Here is a 17639-nt window from a genome sequence, read left to right as displayed (position 1 = left end):
AAGAGCTAGATAAATTCATGGAGGTTAGGTCCATTAATGGCTATTAGCCAGGATGAGTAGAAATGGTGTCCCTAGCCTCTGTCTGGAAATGGATGACAGGGGAGGGATCACATGATTATTCCCTGTTTGTTCATTCCCTCTGGGGCACCTGGCATTGGCCACTGTTGGAAGACAGGACACTGGGCTGGATGGACCTTTTGTGGCCATTGATATGTTCCTAAATATGGCCTGCACTCTTTATTCCTAGATGTATGGCTTTACATTTAGCTATATACCAATGTACTGGGTTTGCTTGTGCCCTGCACACAAAGCATCCAGTCATTCTGTATCAATGATGTGTCCTTGTCACTACTGACCACTCTCCCCACCTTTGTGTGGTCTGCAAACTTTACCCCTGACCATTTTCTGTTTTCTTCTATAAAAATGTTAAATAGGGTAGAGCCAAGTTCTGTGCAGGGTCCAGTGAATATTGCATTTCCTGCATGCCAGGCTCATTGTGGGTCGGCCTAGTTTCTTAAGAAGATGCCACTTAGTACAAAGTCTCAAAGAAATCTCAGCCTGTTGCATCAGCACTCATATGTTTATAACCTTGTTGTAATCTCTCACTTTACAAGGGGCTCATATTCAGCCTCAGTAATCTGAGATTCCCACAAGCTCATTCCCACAAGCTATATCCTGAAGTCCTGTTTCACTAGCAACTTGCCAGTGTCTAGAGACCAGCTCTGACTGAAAGAGGCATCAGACGCTGAAGAAAAGCCACACAATTCCATGCCCCAGAAGGGTGAGTTACACTCGCTGTTAGGTGTGGGTAAGGGAGAAGATGAACAAAAAGCCTAGACCAGTGTTTCTTAAACTTTTTAAGACCAAGGAACACCAAACAATATTTTTTTTATGGGGAACACCAAGGATTTTTTGTTGAGCAAAACAACAACAACAAAAAAGGTCCCCTCCCCTGTAAAGGTGGCCATTTTGAGCTCTCTGTAGCACACTGGTGTTCCACAGAACACAGTTTAAGAAACACAGGTCTAGACGATGGAGTTTTTCTATCCCAGAAAAACTCTGCTGCGTCCAGGGAACACATCTGCTCTTCTGCTTTTTTTTTTTTTGCAGAAGAGCAGGTGCTCTCTTTCGGAAGCCCCGTATTCCTCATTTAACCCCGTGTCAATGGGCCAAATGTCGGAAAAGCCTCTTCCGACAAAACTATCAGAAAAAGGTATGCAAATTGCAGAGTGCAATTTGTGTACCTTTTTCTGACTAAAAACCTCAGTCTAGACATAGCCAGGAGCTTCAGGGGGTAGCCGAGTTAGTCTGTTACAGAAAAAAGACAACAAGTGGTTTGGTAGCACTTTATAGACTAACAAAACATGTAGCTGGTATCATGAGCTTTCGTGGGCACAGCCCACTTCTTCAGATGACCAGAGTTATGAGTAAGGGATATGAAAACTAAAAATAAATAGGAGAAGGGAAAGGAGTGGGGGAGAGAGAAAGATGCTCTGTCTCCCAATCCCCTTCCTTTTTTTCTCTAAGTATCTGGAGAATGGGTGCTAAACCTAAGCAGCTAAAAATCAAAGTCAGTCGATAGATTGCTAAGGCAGGAAGGATACCACTCAGAAAGCTGTTAGCACCCTCAGTGATAGAGTCCCCGCCATCCTATGTCTGGATTGAATCCATTAGCATGTGAATTGAATTTGTGTATGTAATGTAATTCCAAGCTTTTCCTGTGTGCTTAAGTTTCGCACCCATTCCCCAGATACTTAAAGAAAAAAAAGGAATTTGTGTGTGTGTGTGTGTGTGACAGAGCATCATTCTCTTCCCCATCTTTCCCTTCTCCTATTTATTTTGAGTTTCCATATCCCCTACTCATAACTCCAGCCATCTGAAGAAGTGGGCTGTGCCCACGAAAGCTCATAGAATCATAGAATAATAGGACTGGAAGGGACCTCGAGAGGTCATCGAGTCCAGCCCCCCGCCCTCAAGGCAGGACCAAGCTCCGTCTACACCATCCCTGACAGATGTCTATCTAACCTGTTCTTAAATATCTCCAGAGAGGGAGATTCCACCACTTCCCTTGGCAATTTATTCCAATATTTGACCACCCTGATCCCACCTATATGATTTGTTCATCTATAAAGTGCTACCAGACTATTTGTTGTTTTTTTAGACATAGCCAAAGAGAGACTGCTCTGAACAGCCGACAGTCTATGGACCACACAGCTCCCTGGTGGGGGAATGCAGAAACCCACAGGCGGAGGGGTTAGTGGGATGACAGCGGGAGTGGAGGTGCAGAGGGTGAGGGTTACGTGAGGAGGGTGTGGGGTGTCGGGTGCGGACTCTAGCCAGCAGGTGCTTACCTGGGTGGCTTCAGGCTAGCAGCCCGGCAGGTTTCTCAGCCAGGCAGCCTGCCTGCCCCACCCCTGCACATGCTCAAAGCAGCCAGCCCCAGGGGCCAGGTGGGATGCTGTGAGCCTGGGGGGAGGGGAAAGAGGTACTTCATACAGGGCGTATCCTGCAAACAAGAGCTCTCATTGGTTGGAAACTAGTTAAATGCACAACAGTCTAGAGCAGAGTTTCTCAGCCAGTGGTGCGAGTCCCCTCGGGGGTACTTGAGAGAAGTCTGGGGGGTACGTCAACACCACTGAAATGTGGAGAAAACTGAATTTTGTTTCAAGTTTTACAGCATTTTATTATTTTTGTACGTTTTACACCCAAAAACGTCATCGCCTGCCCGGCTACAATAAAGTTGTTTAAACAAATGTGTTGCAATGGTAGAAAAAATAAAGGTGTGTCTGAAAACTGTAGGTATGAGGGGTACTTACAATGTTTTTAAAGGGGTACTTTATAAAAAAAGGTTGAGAAACACTGGTATAGACCAAGCAAGACCCACAGCAGAACAGTCCATAGGTTGAAGGACTCTGCTGAATGCCAGAAAACCCCTTTTTATCATCAGGCTGGGGCAGAGGGGGGTAGGAAGGGGAAGAGCATGGGTCTCCAGCATCCCAGGCAAGTAGCCTAGTCCCTGGACTAAAGATTTTAAGAGAGGATGTCGCCCCTTCTGACAGGTTTGCGTGGTGCTTAGCCTGCCTCACCACCATTCTGGCAAGAAATGGCCGACTGTTGGTCTTAGCCGCCTGACTCCAGGCTGCGGATCCTAAGTGAGGATAGACCAGGCAAGACCCAGAGAGGGGATTGGGACAATTCACCGCTCTGCTGCGATCACGACATTGTGTCCCAAACTCTGCTCCCCATCCATGGTATAGAGCAGTGTTCCCCAATTTATTTTGGCCGCGGAACCCTTTAAGAATATTGAGGAACCCCTGCCAAGAAAATTTGTCCAAAAAAAAAAGGCATCTGTCTCTTTAAGGGGTGGGGCGGTCCAAGTTCTTGCGGAACCCTTACTTTCACTTGGCGGAACCCCAGGGTTCCACAGCGCACCATTTGGGAAACACTGGTATAGAGAGTTAAGGTGCCCCACACCAATGACTGTGAGCGCCTTGGGTGATGGGCCATCAGGGGATAATTCTCTCCCCCATGTGCAAAGTTGCAGCCCGAGGTCTCCCGTCCTTATTTCGGGTGGAAGCAGGGGGAATGTACCCGTCACATCAGCCTAAAGCTAGGGGGGTGTTCTTATTCCGATCTGCAGATCGATTTTATGATGGATGGTTAAATGAATAAACGGGGGGAATGTGTTGATAAAAAAATCAGTGATTCTTGGACGCTTGTCCCGACTCTGATCTTAGAACACGTTTCTCCAACCTCTGGCACGTTTTCCTGGAGCCTTTTTGTGCTGGTTTTCACAGGGTTACTCGTTGCAGGCAATCTCAGGCTGGGACCAAAGCAGAGCTGAGCGTCGGCAAAGCAGACAAGCGGTGGAAGGCGACTCAGCGGATGATGGAGCCGTACACCAACTGGGTGGAGCACCTCGTGCCAGCCTCCATCATCCTGACCAATGTGGATCAGCTGACGTCCCTCTCTCTCGGTGGGGGAGATGTCTCCATCAACAACAGCCTTTCAGAACAGCCAAAATCTTTCGGGGCTTGCGTGGCGCTCGTGAACGCGGAAGTCTGGTGGTCCTTCTACAAAGCCCAAAACATCATGAACAGGATCGAAGGGCACTTCAGAGGGGTCTCCAGGACAATGGCAAAGACTCTCCTGGACTTCTCCCAGGAAGAAGTGGAGAAAACTTCCCCCACGAGTCAGCTAGAAACCAAACTAAGAAGCATGAACAAAACATCACAGATATGCGAGGACTTGGCACGGAAGCTCAAAACCCCATTCTCTCCTGTGATTAACCTGCTCCAAAAGCTGCTGCAGGCCTTTGAAGCAGGCAAGAAGGGCTACGAGGCTGAGCTGACGCGTGTACGAGCGCTGAAGGCAACCATCACCGTGAAGCCATTCAAGGAGGAGCCGGAGCCGGATGGAAGGAAGAGGAAAGAGGAGCTGGACGAGGCCTTGAAGGATTACAAAAAAGCCTTCCCCACGTGGGGCATGTCTGCTAGCATGGGCTTGATACAGGCTCTAAAAACCGCCCTCACTAACTCCGAGGCAGGCCCTGGGGCTATTACCACAGAGCAGGATGAAACTGACCCAATGGAGACGGCTTTCCAAGAAGTGAAGCTGAAGTGGGAGGAGTTGACATCAGCCCTGGAGCAGGAGGAGAGGGAATTTCAGAGCCTCGAGAAGCAAAACCAGGAGCTGTCGGACACTGAATGTGATGCCAAGAAGTGCGAGGTGAGAGAAGGCGAGTTAGAGGCAGCTGGGAGGACCCTGATCCCGGGGATGGAGGCTCTGAGGAGCATGACACAGCAGTGGGAGAACATGGCGCGATTCATGGAGCGCATCTCTGGGGAGATCAACTCCTGCTTCACAAACTATTCTGATGCTGTCCAACGATTCCAGCAGCTCACAAACCCCTCGGCAATGGACCAGATCTACAGCCAGACGCTCAGCGCTGCTGGTGTGGCCCAGTTTGTGCAGAAGATCTCTGACACCTACGTCACCGTCTCTAACCAACACCTGATGCCTCTGTTGGAAGAGCTGAAGAAAATCACGACCAAGGAGATCACGACCAAGTCTTTCTATGACAGTCTCCGATCCAAGGAAAAGATAGAGGAGACCCAGGAGAAAATCTCAACGCTGATGCGGGAGAAGGAGAAGGCGTTCAAGTATTCAGTAAAACAGCAGATGGAGACCATTGAGAAGGAGATAAAGGCCAAGCAGCCTCCGGTGAGTAGGGAGAAGCTGAAGGCGATGGAAGATGCCCTACAGCAGGCAATGAGGGAGCTGTCCATTCAGTAGGAAGATCAATATGAATATGACATCCCAGTGGGGTTCTAGCTATTGGCCCAACCAGGCAACGCTTCATGATGAAGAGATCACAGATTTCTCCTTCCTGTTGCTTTGATTTCTGCTTAGAGCGCTCAACCAGCTGCTTTCTCGACGCTCGCTTGGAAAGCTCCATTCATCTCCGAGTCGATTTTCTTGGGGAAGTCACACCATGTTCCAGCTCTTCCATCCCCATCGACAACTTTGTAGATTTATTCTTGTCCAAGACGTTATTCTTTCTCCAAGTCTCTAGCTTTACACACCCCATGGGATGTGTCTACCAGCCCTTCCGTTGGGTAGATATTCCACTTTCCATCACTGGGGAGAAGGACGAGGTTTTCTGCAGACTCGTTTTAGGAACTGGGTGTGTATTAGATGCACTCCTGATGTCCCTAACCCGATATCAGGGACTGTCCTTGTTTCCCTGTCTCACAGATGGGCCATTTCTCCCTCCCCTGGCGCCTGCTGAACCCATAATGAAGGGTCTTGAAGCAGCCTCATTGCAAGAATTGGGTGTAGGAAGATCCTGCTGCTTAGCTTAGTGTAGAGGAGAGATCTCCAGCTAGGAAGAGTTGGAGCGGCAGTTGGGAGGAGGGCGGGTAATGATATTTGTTTTGCAGGGGGGAAGGAACAGTTGATCATGCACAAACCCAATGTTCCCTCAGTGGGAGAGGAAGAACCAGACTCCCTGACTGTTCCTGACAGAGACGGAGTCAGAAGAAACCTGGACCCAGAGTGCCCTGAAATAGAAGCAGAACTATGGGGTGCTGTGCACACCCCTAACAGTGTCCTGAGGCCAAACGGTGTCACCTGACCCACCAGTGGGGAGAGCTCACTGGGGATTCTACCCTGACCCCCCCCCCCCGAGCTGTTCGCTTCCCAGGCAGTGGGTCTCTGGGTTTGTACATGTCCCCTGACTTACCTCAGCCGTTCCCCACCTGCGGCCGCATAACAAGAGCTGGCAGCAAGAGCCCTTGCCAATGGCCTGGGGACTGAGTTTTGGGAGGATAGAGGGTTCACGCCACCTCCCTACCCCCTGCAAAGGCTCCTAGTTTATCCCCTGCCGGAGCCTCTGGCCACCCCCCAGCCAGGGAGGGGAGCAGGGAGCAGAACTTTGGGCTGCTGTTTTGCTGGCTGGGGTCTCCCTAGTGCTGGGCATGTTGCTGCAAACAGAGCACCAGTGACTGCAACGTGCCGCCTAATGGTTAGAGCCAGAGACACAGCATTGGGACTCCTCCCCCAGGATGGGAGTGTGGGCTAGTGGTTAGAACGGCAGGCAGGCTGCCTGGGTTTTATCCCTGGCCTGGGTCCAGTAGGTTAGAACACTGGGGTCTGGGTGTCTGGACTCTGGGTGCTTTCCCAACTCCGAGAGGAAGTGATATCTAGTGGTTAGAGCAGGGTGGGGGTGGTGATCGCCCTGCCTCGCCGGGTCCCTGCTGCTCTGTGTGTGGGGTGGCTGCGCTGCTGTGTGTTTGCAGGGCATTTCGGCAGCGATTCGTTGCTGTCACTCTGTGGGGCGCAATCAATAAAGCGAGGGGGGGTGGAAATGACCCAGGCCTCGGGCGTGTCCTCCTGCAGCAGCCGGGTCCAACACGGGCCAAAGCCCCAGCCCCAAACACCAACACGCTGGGCCCTCTGAGAGCTGGGAATCTGGCAACAGCGTGAGATGGGCCCCTCCTGCCCATCTGGGACACACACTGGACCCGTTCTCAGCCTGGGCCAGCAGCCACAGCCCGTTCTCTGCTGCCTGAGGCTTTCCACTATGTGTGTGTGGGGGGGGAAGGAGGGGCGCGGAGTGAGGTCATCCTGATCCTGCTAATGGGACGGACTCATTGGAGGCCACTGGAGAGCAACGGGACGACGATGAAACCGTCTTTCATCCGCTGCAGCTTGGAGGCACTGACAGGGATACGGCTGCCTCCAGTGTGGTACCCTCTCTCGCTGGACACAGACGGGCGAGATAGGGTCATGATCAGCGCCAGAGAAAAACCATCCCCAAAGGGGATTTGTTGCAATTTTCATTTATGAACCGCCTGCGTTTCTGCCCACGGTAAACAAGGTGTGCAAACATTTATGTGAAAAACGTAAGACCTGCTCTGTTGGCGCCCAACGTGGTCCATCTCGCCCAGTGTCCTCTCTCCGACACTGACCACTACCAGATCTTTAGGGGGAGCAAACATAACAGGGTTATTATCACAGGATCTACCCACATCCTCCCCTCCCAACCATGGGTACCCAGAAGTTCAGGATCACCCCAAGGTTGGGGGCGCATTGGCTATCTTGGCACCTCTGGTCCTTTTCCAACCCCGTTGTACTTTTCTAAGAATAAGCAGTTTTTCCATGACGTTGTGCGTCAAGACGGTGGGATATTTTTGTATTGAAGAGCTCTTTGATTTTTCACCGTTTGGCACTGTGATTGGTGTGTGGAGGTGCTGTATGGTAGCAAGCCTTTCCCAGCCGTGCAATGCTTAGTCTGAGGCTGGGGCGCCCCCCGGTGGCTTCATCAGGCCACTGCAGATGCACTTGTATTGAGTGTCAGAGGGTACACTAGTTTGAACTAGGGGGCTAGTGTAGACATACCCAGGGATTCTTCACCTGTTCACCATGGTGAGCAGCGTGTGCTTCTGTCTGTGTTATATTGGCTGCGTCGCATGGTACTATATGCCCCCTTCCCCAGCACCATCAAGGGCTGCTGAGTCGGCACTAATTCCCCGGCTGAGCCCTCTGTAAGTCCTAGGAGACCCCCCAGTGGGAGGGACAGTCCCAGCACAGAAAGGGGCCGAGGAGGGGACAGAGTTGGGGTCCCAGATGAGGCCGCACCAGAGGCGTGGCAGAAGGGTGAGAGGCCGGGAGGGGAGGGCGCTGGTGCTCGCTCTGCAGTGGGTCTCTCTGAGGCTGGTATCGGTCCGGGTTCCCTCTACTTTTTCCCATCCGTGTGTGGAATGACTTTTGTTACGTGCACCACTGCGCGGGGCAGCTCTGAGCCCCTGTGTGGGTGGGGTCCTAGGTATGGAGGGGGGGCTGTGTGTTCGTGTAACACTCACATGTGCCCCAGCACTGTGGTGGGAATGTTTTTATACAACTGAAAAGAAATCTTAGTCTCCGATCCCCCCCCCCCTCCCCGAGAGGAAACTTTTGGAGCATCGGCCCGTTGAACTGCCCGCAGGCCATGGGGCTGGGCCCTGTGATCCCTGTGTGGGATAGTGTTGAAGGAAGCATGAAGAGATAGTGTTGATAGTGGGGATAGTGTCCCCCAGTTTGGGAACCTATGATCTAGACCATCCCTGACAGGTGTCTGTCCAATCTGCTCTTCAATATCTCCAGGGATGGGGATTCCACAACCTCACTCAGCAATTTAGTGGTGAGGAACAGTGGGGCTGGCAGGGAGCCGTCAGGTGCAGTAGGCGCTGAGGGGACCAACAAATCCGTGGGGCCAGTAAAGTCTGTACCGGCACAGGCGCCGGAGGCTGTCAGGCGGTGCCGCTTGTGCGGATGGTGTGGGCAGCTTGCTAGCATGCAACGGTGCAGCAGGTGGCAGCACTGAGTGATATAGACGGAGCCAGTTTGCCTTTAGACTGGGGGTGAGCTCACCTGCGCCGGGCCTTGTGCTCCCTGGGTCGTCTCGGTGCCGGAGATCCCTGGGGGCTCTGTGCCGGTGCACCGAGGGCTGCCAGTGCCGGAGCAGTGAGGAAGGGGAGCACTTCCTGGAAAACTTAGCCTTGCTCCAGCCCTTCCCTAGGCCCGAAGCTGGGGTCACAGCTGTGTGGTGACTTCCCTGGGTGGCGGCCTCGGCTGTCTGAGGCACAGCTGCCATGTGGCCCTGGCAGTCCTGGGCTGGCCCCGGCCGCTGGAGGAGCCACAGCCACATGCTTCTGGTGTAACAATCTGGCTTTTCTGCATCCATGATGGAAGGCCTGTGCTAGGACTGAACCAAAGCCGCCTTCTGCAGCTAGACTGACGAGCAGCAGCCAGTAGCTGTAGGTCTGGAGACACATCCTCACAGTTCCATCTCAATTGTATTACAAAGTGTCACACCAGGCTGTGAGAAGGGACGTTGCCCGGATCGCTCCCCCACTGTCCCCAGATAAAGAAACCGATCTCCAGATGGGCAAAGAAATTTGTGCGTCACGCCGTTCTGTCTGGCAAGAAACTGCTTCTCCATAGAGGATGTGGAATCCTTATCCTATGAGCATTGTCACTACACTTTCCTATTGTTTGTCTGTGTGATCTCGGTCTGGTTTGTAACTCTTTCCGTCTGCTGGATAATTAATGTTGCTAGGTGTAAATCAATGAAGGTGGTGGAGTGTGATTGGTTAGGTCATTTTGTTATGATTGGTTAGTAAAATGATACTAAAATAATTGGTTACGGTAGCGCTAAGCAAGACTCAGGTTTCATTATATAAACTGGGGTCCAAGAAAGAGAAGAAAGGAAGGAAGATCAGAAACAACAGAAGGAAGAAAAGGCTGGAAGAGGACCAGGAGGAGGGAGAAGACCTGGAAACCAGAACTCACCTCTGAGACACAGCCTAAGACCAGAGAGACTGACCTTGCCTGGCCAACAAGGGAAGTCTGCCTGCTTTGTTAGTCTTTAAAGTGCTACATTGTCCTGCATTTTGCCTGTATCAGGATTGGTGAGCATGACACTGTGCGCTTAGCATGAGTATTCTGTTTGTTTGGTAATTGTCAATAAATAGAGGATAAGGATATTACCATGTGAGGGTCTTTCAGTGGCTAAAAATCTTGCCAACCCAAAGGAAGATGTGCCCTGAGCCCTAGGAATTGGATAAGGGTGGGTGTGTAAATTAATAGGGTTGCACCTTGAGACCTAGGAACAGGGTAAAGATGAGTGTCCCTACAGTGTGGAAGGGAGAGAGAAATTTGAGCAGGTAACAATGGGATGGCCCCACTGTGTGAGGGGGGAAGGGGAGGCTGCGTTCCCACCGTGTGCCTCTCAATCGGCTTGCATGATGGTTATGGCATGGATGCCGTGCAGTGCCAACCCCGGTGACAATCCATTGATCCCACCCAGATGTCCTTAATTCTCCCAGAAGAATCCCTTGGACCACTCAACAAGGGAAACTGTGAATCGGTCTGTCTTTCTAAATGGTTTTGTGCGTTCTATGTAGAATGTCAGCGCTCTACGTACATCCAGGGTGCGGAGTGCTGCTTCGCGTGGTGAAGTGTGCAGTTTAGGGTAAAAGGATGGTCAAACGATTGGCTCATTAACATGGAAGTGCAAACAGATCTTGGGAATAACGGCTGGGTGGTGTCTGAGAACAATGCTACTATCCTAGTTGTTAATGATGTATGGATGGAGGCACCCCCATACGCGCTGATATCTCACTAGTTCGGTGTGCTAGTGTGATAGCCATGAGAAAAACCAATTTCATAGTCAATGTCTGAAGGGGTATCGTAGTTAAGGGCTCAAAGGGTGGTGCAGTCAAAGTCCCCAGTACTAAATCCATACTCCATGGTGGAGGAAGAGTTTGAAGGGGAAGATTCAAGTTCGTGAGACTTTGATAAATCTTTTTATAAGAGGATGGGTGAATATTGATATGCCGTTATCAGATATTCTGATATGCGAGGTTGTCAGAAGGCAGCAATTGCCAGGAGATGGATCCTGATCGAAGCTAAAGCTAATCCTGTTTGTTTCAGGTGCAAAGGGTAATACAAGATGCGATGAAGAGGAGCTGCCTGAGGTTCTGTATGGTGCTTGGAACACCAGGAACAGAATCTATGCCATTTAGCCAGGTAAGTAATATGTGTGGGGTCTCTTCTACTATGGATCAGGACCTCCTTGACCTGTGCAGAGCAGAGGTTCTCGGATGCATTGAGCCAACTAGGAACCACACTGTCAGCTGTAGAGTGTATACTTGTGGGTGGAGAAAGGAGCTGTGGTCCTATGTGAGTAGGTCTGGGAGTAGCGGAAGTAGGTACGGAGTGTAAGGCAACAAGCATGGGAAGAGGGGAAACCAGAGCTGTCGTGCCCATGCCAGAGCTACCAATATTACTGTGGCTCTGTCCACTTTGATTTTCGGAGGGATCTTTGGGATGAAGAGTATGGGTGGGAAGGCATACAGGAGAGGACCTCCCCAGTTGAAGAGAAATGCATCTCCCAGAGACTGACAACCCATTCCTGCTCTCGAGCAATAGAGGTGGCATTTTCTGTTGTCATAAGTGGCAAAGAGGTCTATCAGTGGTGTTCCCCACTGTCGAAACAGAGAGCGAAGGACTCCATGGGTGAAGTTCCCACTAGTGGTCCAGTGTGAAATTCCTGCTTTGGGAATACACAGTTGTGTTGTTGATGCCTGGTAAGTAGGATGCCACAAGAATGGTGCCATTGGCAAAGCACCAGTTCCAAAGCCGGGTTGTCTCTGCACATAGAGATAGGGAGCGTGCACCTCCCTGATTATTTATATAATATATTGTTGCAACATTGTCTGTAAGGATTTTCACTGTAGTGTTGCAAATTTGATTGCGAAAGTACTTGCAGGCGTTGGCAACTGCCCTTAATTCTACGAGATTTATGTGGAGTAATGCTTCCTAAGGTGATCATCGACCTTGGATGGATATGGTGCCCATGTGTGCTCCCCAGCTGATGAAGGAGGTGTCTGTAGTAATGTGAGGTTGCTGGTGGAAGGAGACTCTGGAGAGGATATTTTTCTCTCTGGTCTACCACCTGAAAGAGGTTCGGACTCTCTCCGGTGGAATCACTGATCTGTGCACGTCGTGTTTTGTGAAGTTGTAAACCGTCGCTAGCCAGTGTTGTAATGTATGGAAATGCAGTCTGGTGTGGGGAACCACATAAGTCGTAGCTGCCATGTGACCCATCAATTTGAGGCCTGTAAGTATCTATACTGTGTGTCCGTAGAGGAAAGTGTCTATTAATTCCTGTATTGCTCAAAACCTGTGGATGGATAAATAAGCCCTTGTTGTAGAGGTATTGAGATGAGTGCCAATAAATTCCAGTTCCTGAGTGGGTTGGAGCGTCAATTTGTGCTCGTTGATAAGGAGGTCAAGCAAGTGGAACATTCGTCTGGTGATGTCCAGCATTTTGGAAACTTCTGCTGATAACTGACCCTTTATGAGGCAGTCGTCGAGATAAGGGAATATTATAACCTTTCTGTCACAAGTGGGCAGCGACTAATGACAGTGGTTTTGTGAACGCCCTGGGAGTAGTAGATAGTCTGAACGTATTGTAAGTGGTCTGTGCCAATTGTAAAGTGGAGGAATCCTCTGTGTGCAGGATGGATGGTAACGTGAAAATATGCATCCTGGAGGTCAAGAGCAGCAAACCTGTCATCTAGATCCAGAGATGGCATTATGGGTGCTAGGGTTACCATCTAGAATGACCGTTTTTGGAGATATTTGTTTAGATCCTTGAGATCCAATATCGGTTTCCATCCTCCTGTTTTCTTTTGTACAAGAGAATAATGAGAGTAAAACCCTCTTCCTCTGAATTCTTCTGGCACTCTTTCCACCGCCCCTATAGATAGGAGGTGGTCGATCTTGTTGCGTAGCAAGTCGTCTTGAGAGGGGTCCCTGAAGAGGGACGGGGTTGGTAGAGTTGTGGTGATGGTAGAATGGACGCAGGCGGTGATGGAACAAGTGGGTGGGGGAGTCCATTCGATGAGTATGTGTGAACGTTTGCATGCTCTCAACCAAGGAGTCAACCTGCTGCTTGTTACTGGGCTGGTTCTGCAAGCGGTTGTTCTGGTTGTGACATCTCTGCGGTGTCTGGTGTGGACGTGATTGATCAAAAGGACGCTGCTATTGCGGCCACTGCTGTCTGTTGTGGCTGTAGTCATAACGTCTCTGGAAGGGGGTGTAACATCTTCTCCTGTAAGGTGGGGTGTAGATCCCCAGGGTGCGTGAGGTTGTTCTTGAGTCCTTGCTGGAATGAAGTACTGTATCTTTCTTCTCTGAAAACAACTTGTCTTTATCAAAAGGTAATCCTCTACCTTGTTTTGCAGGTCCCTAGGAACTCTGGCCGACTGCAGATAGGACACCCGTCTCATTACTGCAATCATGGCTGTAGTTCATGCCTCCGTGTCTGCTACATCCATGGCTATGTGTAAGCCAGCTCTCATGGAGGCGTAGCCTTCTTGTACGACTGCTTTTAAGATGGGCCTCTTGGACTCAGGCAGGGACTCCATTAGTGTTGTCAGTTTAGTATAATTATCGAAGTTGTGATTCGATAAATTCGCCAAGTAATTTGCTATTCTGAGGAGGAGTGTGGAGGATGTATAAACTTTTCTACCAAATAAATCCAATCTTTTAGTATCCCTGTCTGCTGTGTGGTTTCTGTACTACCGCGTCCACTACCAAGGAATTTGGCTGAGGGTGTGGAAATAAGAACTCAGAGCCTTTGGGTGGCACAAAGTACTTTTTATCTGCTCTTTTGTTGATGGGTAGAGCGGATGCTGGAGGTTGCCATAGCTCGTCAAGTGACCTCAAGAATAGCTTCATCCAGTAGGATAGCTAATTTGGAGCTCTGTAATGTCTGAAGATTTTTAAGGAGACGATGCTGTTTCTCCTTGATCTCCATAAGCTGTAGCTCCTGGCTTACTGCCACCCTCTTGAATAACTCCTGAAGCTGTTTAAGGTTGTCAGGAGGAGAAACATTTCCTGGGATGACAGCTTCATTGGGTGACGAGGATGATTGATCGGTGGGAGATACATCCGGTGGCTGTACTTCCACTACAGACGGTTGTTCTTCCTCCTGTTCAGATTGGGGAGGCTGTGGGGATGCAGGGTTCTGGTCCAAAGCAGGTGGAGCTGGAGCAGTTGAATGTCTAGAAGATGTGCATTCACACAGAGATCTTGGAACAGATCTAGATGTGTAGTGGTAGGAGGGGCAGTGTGGTGAGTAGCACCTGCGATGGTCATGGCAGTCATAACGGTCATCGTGGTGATAATATGAACTATGTGAGGGGGAATGCATGCACGTGTAAGACTGTCTGTATTCCTCCCAATAAGCCGATCTCGGTGATCGTGGCAAGAGGGAGGGGGTGTAAGATCTCCTTCGAGGTGGTGATGGAGAAACAGAAAAGCATCGGTGAGAATAGTGAGGCTGCTCCCTGGGTGGAGTGAGAAAGGGAGATGGTAGTCTGAGGAGATCGGTGCCATCTGATCAGCCGGGGTGATATCCTTGGTGACATCGGTGCCAGTGGCAAAGGTGCTGGTGCCGGTGAGAATGTCGGAGATGGAGAGCATGGTGTAAGACTCCGGTGCCGATGCGTTTTTGAGAGTGTCTTCCTCAGTGCCCGATCTGGTGCCAAGGTTGGTGCAGCCCATTCTGGTGCTGAGGTGGGTGCCGGTGAGGGCGATTCGGCATGTATCTGTGCCGGCTGTGTGTGCGGCACTGATATGGATGACGGCGCTGGCGGTTTTGGTGCAGGGGCTACTGGTGCCGCAGCCATTGTCAGTGCTGCTGAAAGGCATGCAGTCGGCACCACTGTGTCTGTCTTTTTTGACTTGGAGGCTGCGGCTGAGTTGGTAAGGGGAACGGCCATGCCAAACATGCCGGGCTTGCTTCTGAGCCTGTTGATGTCACGGAGGGGGAGAGGCTGATCCCTCTGGCTGAAGAGCATTGTCAAAGAGGATCATACGAAGCCGCATCTCCTTATCTCGGCAGGCCCTAGCCCTCAGCTTGCTGCAGTGGGGGCACTTCTGCGGAACGTGAGAGACAACATATGCAGGCCGAGTGTCTGTCTGAGGTGGGCATGGCCTTGCAGCAGGCCTTGCACTTTTTAAACCTGGGGAAGCCGGGCATTTTTAACATTTTGTTTTGTTTTGTTTTTAAACGTAAGGTTATCTATTGGTACATAGTATAACTATGTATGCTAAGGAAAAGAGCTAAGACTTATTAACAACGACTAACTAATTAACTTTATATTTTCTTCTTTTCTTAAAAAAAATAACTAAGAGCAGTCTGGAATGAGTAAGAAGAGGCGAAACAACGATATTGACAAACTAAAAAGTTGGAATTCTCTCTCAGATATGTTGACTTGAGGAGAGCAGTTCACTCCGTCTGCGGCCTGAAGCGGTTGAGAGGAAATGGCTAGAACCGGACCGCGTGATGCAAAAGAGCGTGAACGCCATGAGACGCCTCCATGCATGCGCAGTCTGGCCAACTATCGCTGTGAAAAGTCTCTGATCTGTGACACCAGGGCAAGCCCGGCACCTACAGAGGAGCACCCTCGGGGAAATCACTCGAAGAAGAACCTCAACTCCCGTCCATGGGGACTTTCCCCAGCCCAGCCCCTGCCTCAACCGCCTCTTGGTGCCAGTGGCAGCTGCTCACTGCTCAGCACAAATTGCTGGAGGTCAGAAGGTCTCCTCTGGAGCCATGGGGCCAGCAGGTGGGGCCCTGAGCCCCCAAGCCCTGGGTAAAAGCCCAGCCTGTTGGGGGAGGGAGGGTCAGGCAGGATGTGACAGAGACGAGCATTCCCCCAGCTCAGCTCCTTCCCCTCCCTGGATGAGCCATTCCCCCGGCGGGCACGGCAGAGGCTTCAGGGCAATCACAGTGTGAAAACAAGTTTGATATCGTCCATGGAAATTGGCAGGGTCTGGAGTTCCCAGGAACTCCCAGGTGTGTTTGCAAAGCTCTGACACACACATTTCCCTGGCAATGATCCCGGCCCTTTGCCAAAGTTCTAGGCAAGATTCACGGGTCACAGTGAATACAAGAGGACGCCAGGACTCCTGGGTTCTGTGCCCAGCTCTGGGAGGGCTGGAGGGGACCCACAGGAATGCAGGGACGGACCCTGGATCACACAGGTCATCTCTGGCTGAGCTAGGGTTGAACCCAGCTCTCCTGAGTCCCAGCCCAATGCAAGAAGGTCAAGAGACAGGGAACAGGCGCGTAAGGCGCTAGGCTGGGAGCTGCAGATTTGGGTTCCTGGCTCTGACCCCGATGGAAGATTCTGTCCATCTTCCTTGGGAAAGGATTTGGGGGGAAGTCTCCTTGCTCAGCTGGGTAGTGACTGAAGTGCCTTCAGCCAGGCCCCTGACAACCCAAATCCAAACAGACTCTGTCCGACACCCCCGGGGGAGTCACTCTTGGAAGCCCCTCCTGGGTTTCCCTCTGCTTAACTTTGGGGCACGTGTGGGGCTGACGGAGATCCCTGCTATCCTGAGTCAGACCTGGACACTCTGTAAGCTGAGGCTGAAGTTCTCCATGTTAGGTCGATGGTATGAGCCATGAGTCTACACGGCCTGGCCCACTAGGCTATCAGGGGTCCAAGTTGATTCCTGTGCTCTGCCTGGACAAGAAGAACTGGTCGATTCCATCGTGTGTGGCTGGCTTAGGGGCGTACAGACACAGCTCTGTTCACATGGATGTTCTTGGGCTCTGGCAGGTTCTTGGTGCCTCCTGGCCAGAGCCCAGCGACCCTCAACTCTGGGCTGTCTTTGCTTCCCCTCACCTGTCTCCCTGGAGCTGTGACAGGCCAGTGTGGGCCAATGGGGGCAGGACAGTGAGGAGGGGAGCAGGGCTGGCTGGTAAGAGGGTCCTGAGGAGCTCAGCTGGGGCAGGCTGATTGAACTGCATCTAGAAACACCACGCGAGCAGTGGCTGCACTGGCCGCTCAGCCTGGCGCACACAGTCGCTTCCCAGAGGGCCAGTGAGTGTGGCCAGCACGCAAGGCCTGGAGAGTGGGAAGGGCCGGAGCGGGGGTGCTGGGCTGCGATGGGGCAGGGAAGAGCTGTGGGTGGGGGGCACTGGGGAGTGGAGGTTCTGTGTGTGGCACTGGGCTGTGGTGGACAGGCGTGGTGGTGGGCAGGGTGCTCTGAATTTGTGACAAGGTTGGGGGCAGGGTTGGGCCCAGGAGTCTAGGGCCCTCTGGCCATTGGGGATTGGTGGGGGGAGGTTGTTTTGTGGCACAGCACGGAGCACAGTGCGCCTGTCCACTGTCAGCGCCCTCACATTGGGCTGAGCAGAGCGGGGCCGCCCCTGCCCTCCCATGCCTCGGTTGGCCCCTTGGTCCCAGGACCAAACATTCTCCACCGTGCTCCATTGCACCCACACGGGCCCACAACTAGGTTTGCCATTGGACTTACAAAAGGTAATCCAACCCTGGAAGGGAGATTTGCAATCAGCAGCAGAAGATATCCCACGCCTATTGGACCAAAGCCTTCGTTCGCTGCCCCGAGGGCCAATTCCCAGAGAACAGAGACACCAATCACCCTGAGCCAGATGGGAATGGTCTGGCATTAGCAGGAGTGGCTTCTACAGGATTCGTTCCTCCAGCCTCCACCTGCCAGGGCCTGGCATCAGGGAATACACAGACACACCTTTATCTTCAATCTTTTGG

The sequence above is a fragment of the Pelodiscus sinensis genome, chromosome 19 (genome assembly GCF_052426305.1).
Source record: "Pelodiscus sinensis isolate ZL-2025 chromosome 19, ASM5242630v1, whole genome shotgun sequence".
In the NCBI taxonomy this organism is placed as follows: Eukaryota; Metazoa; Chordata; order Testudines; family Trionychidae; genus Pelodiscus; species Pelodiscus sinensis.
Note: the sequence above shows the minus strand (reverse complement) of the source record.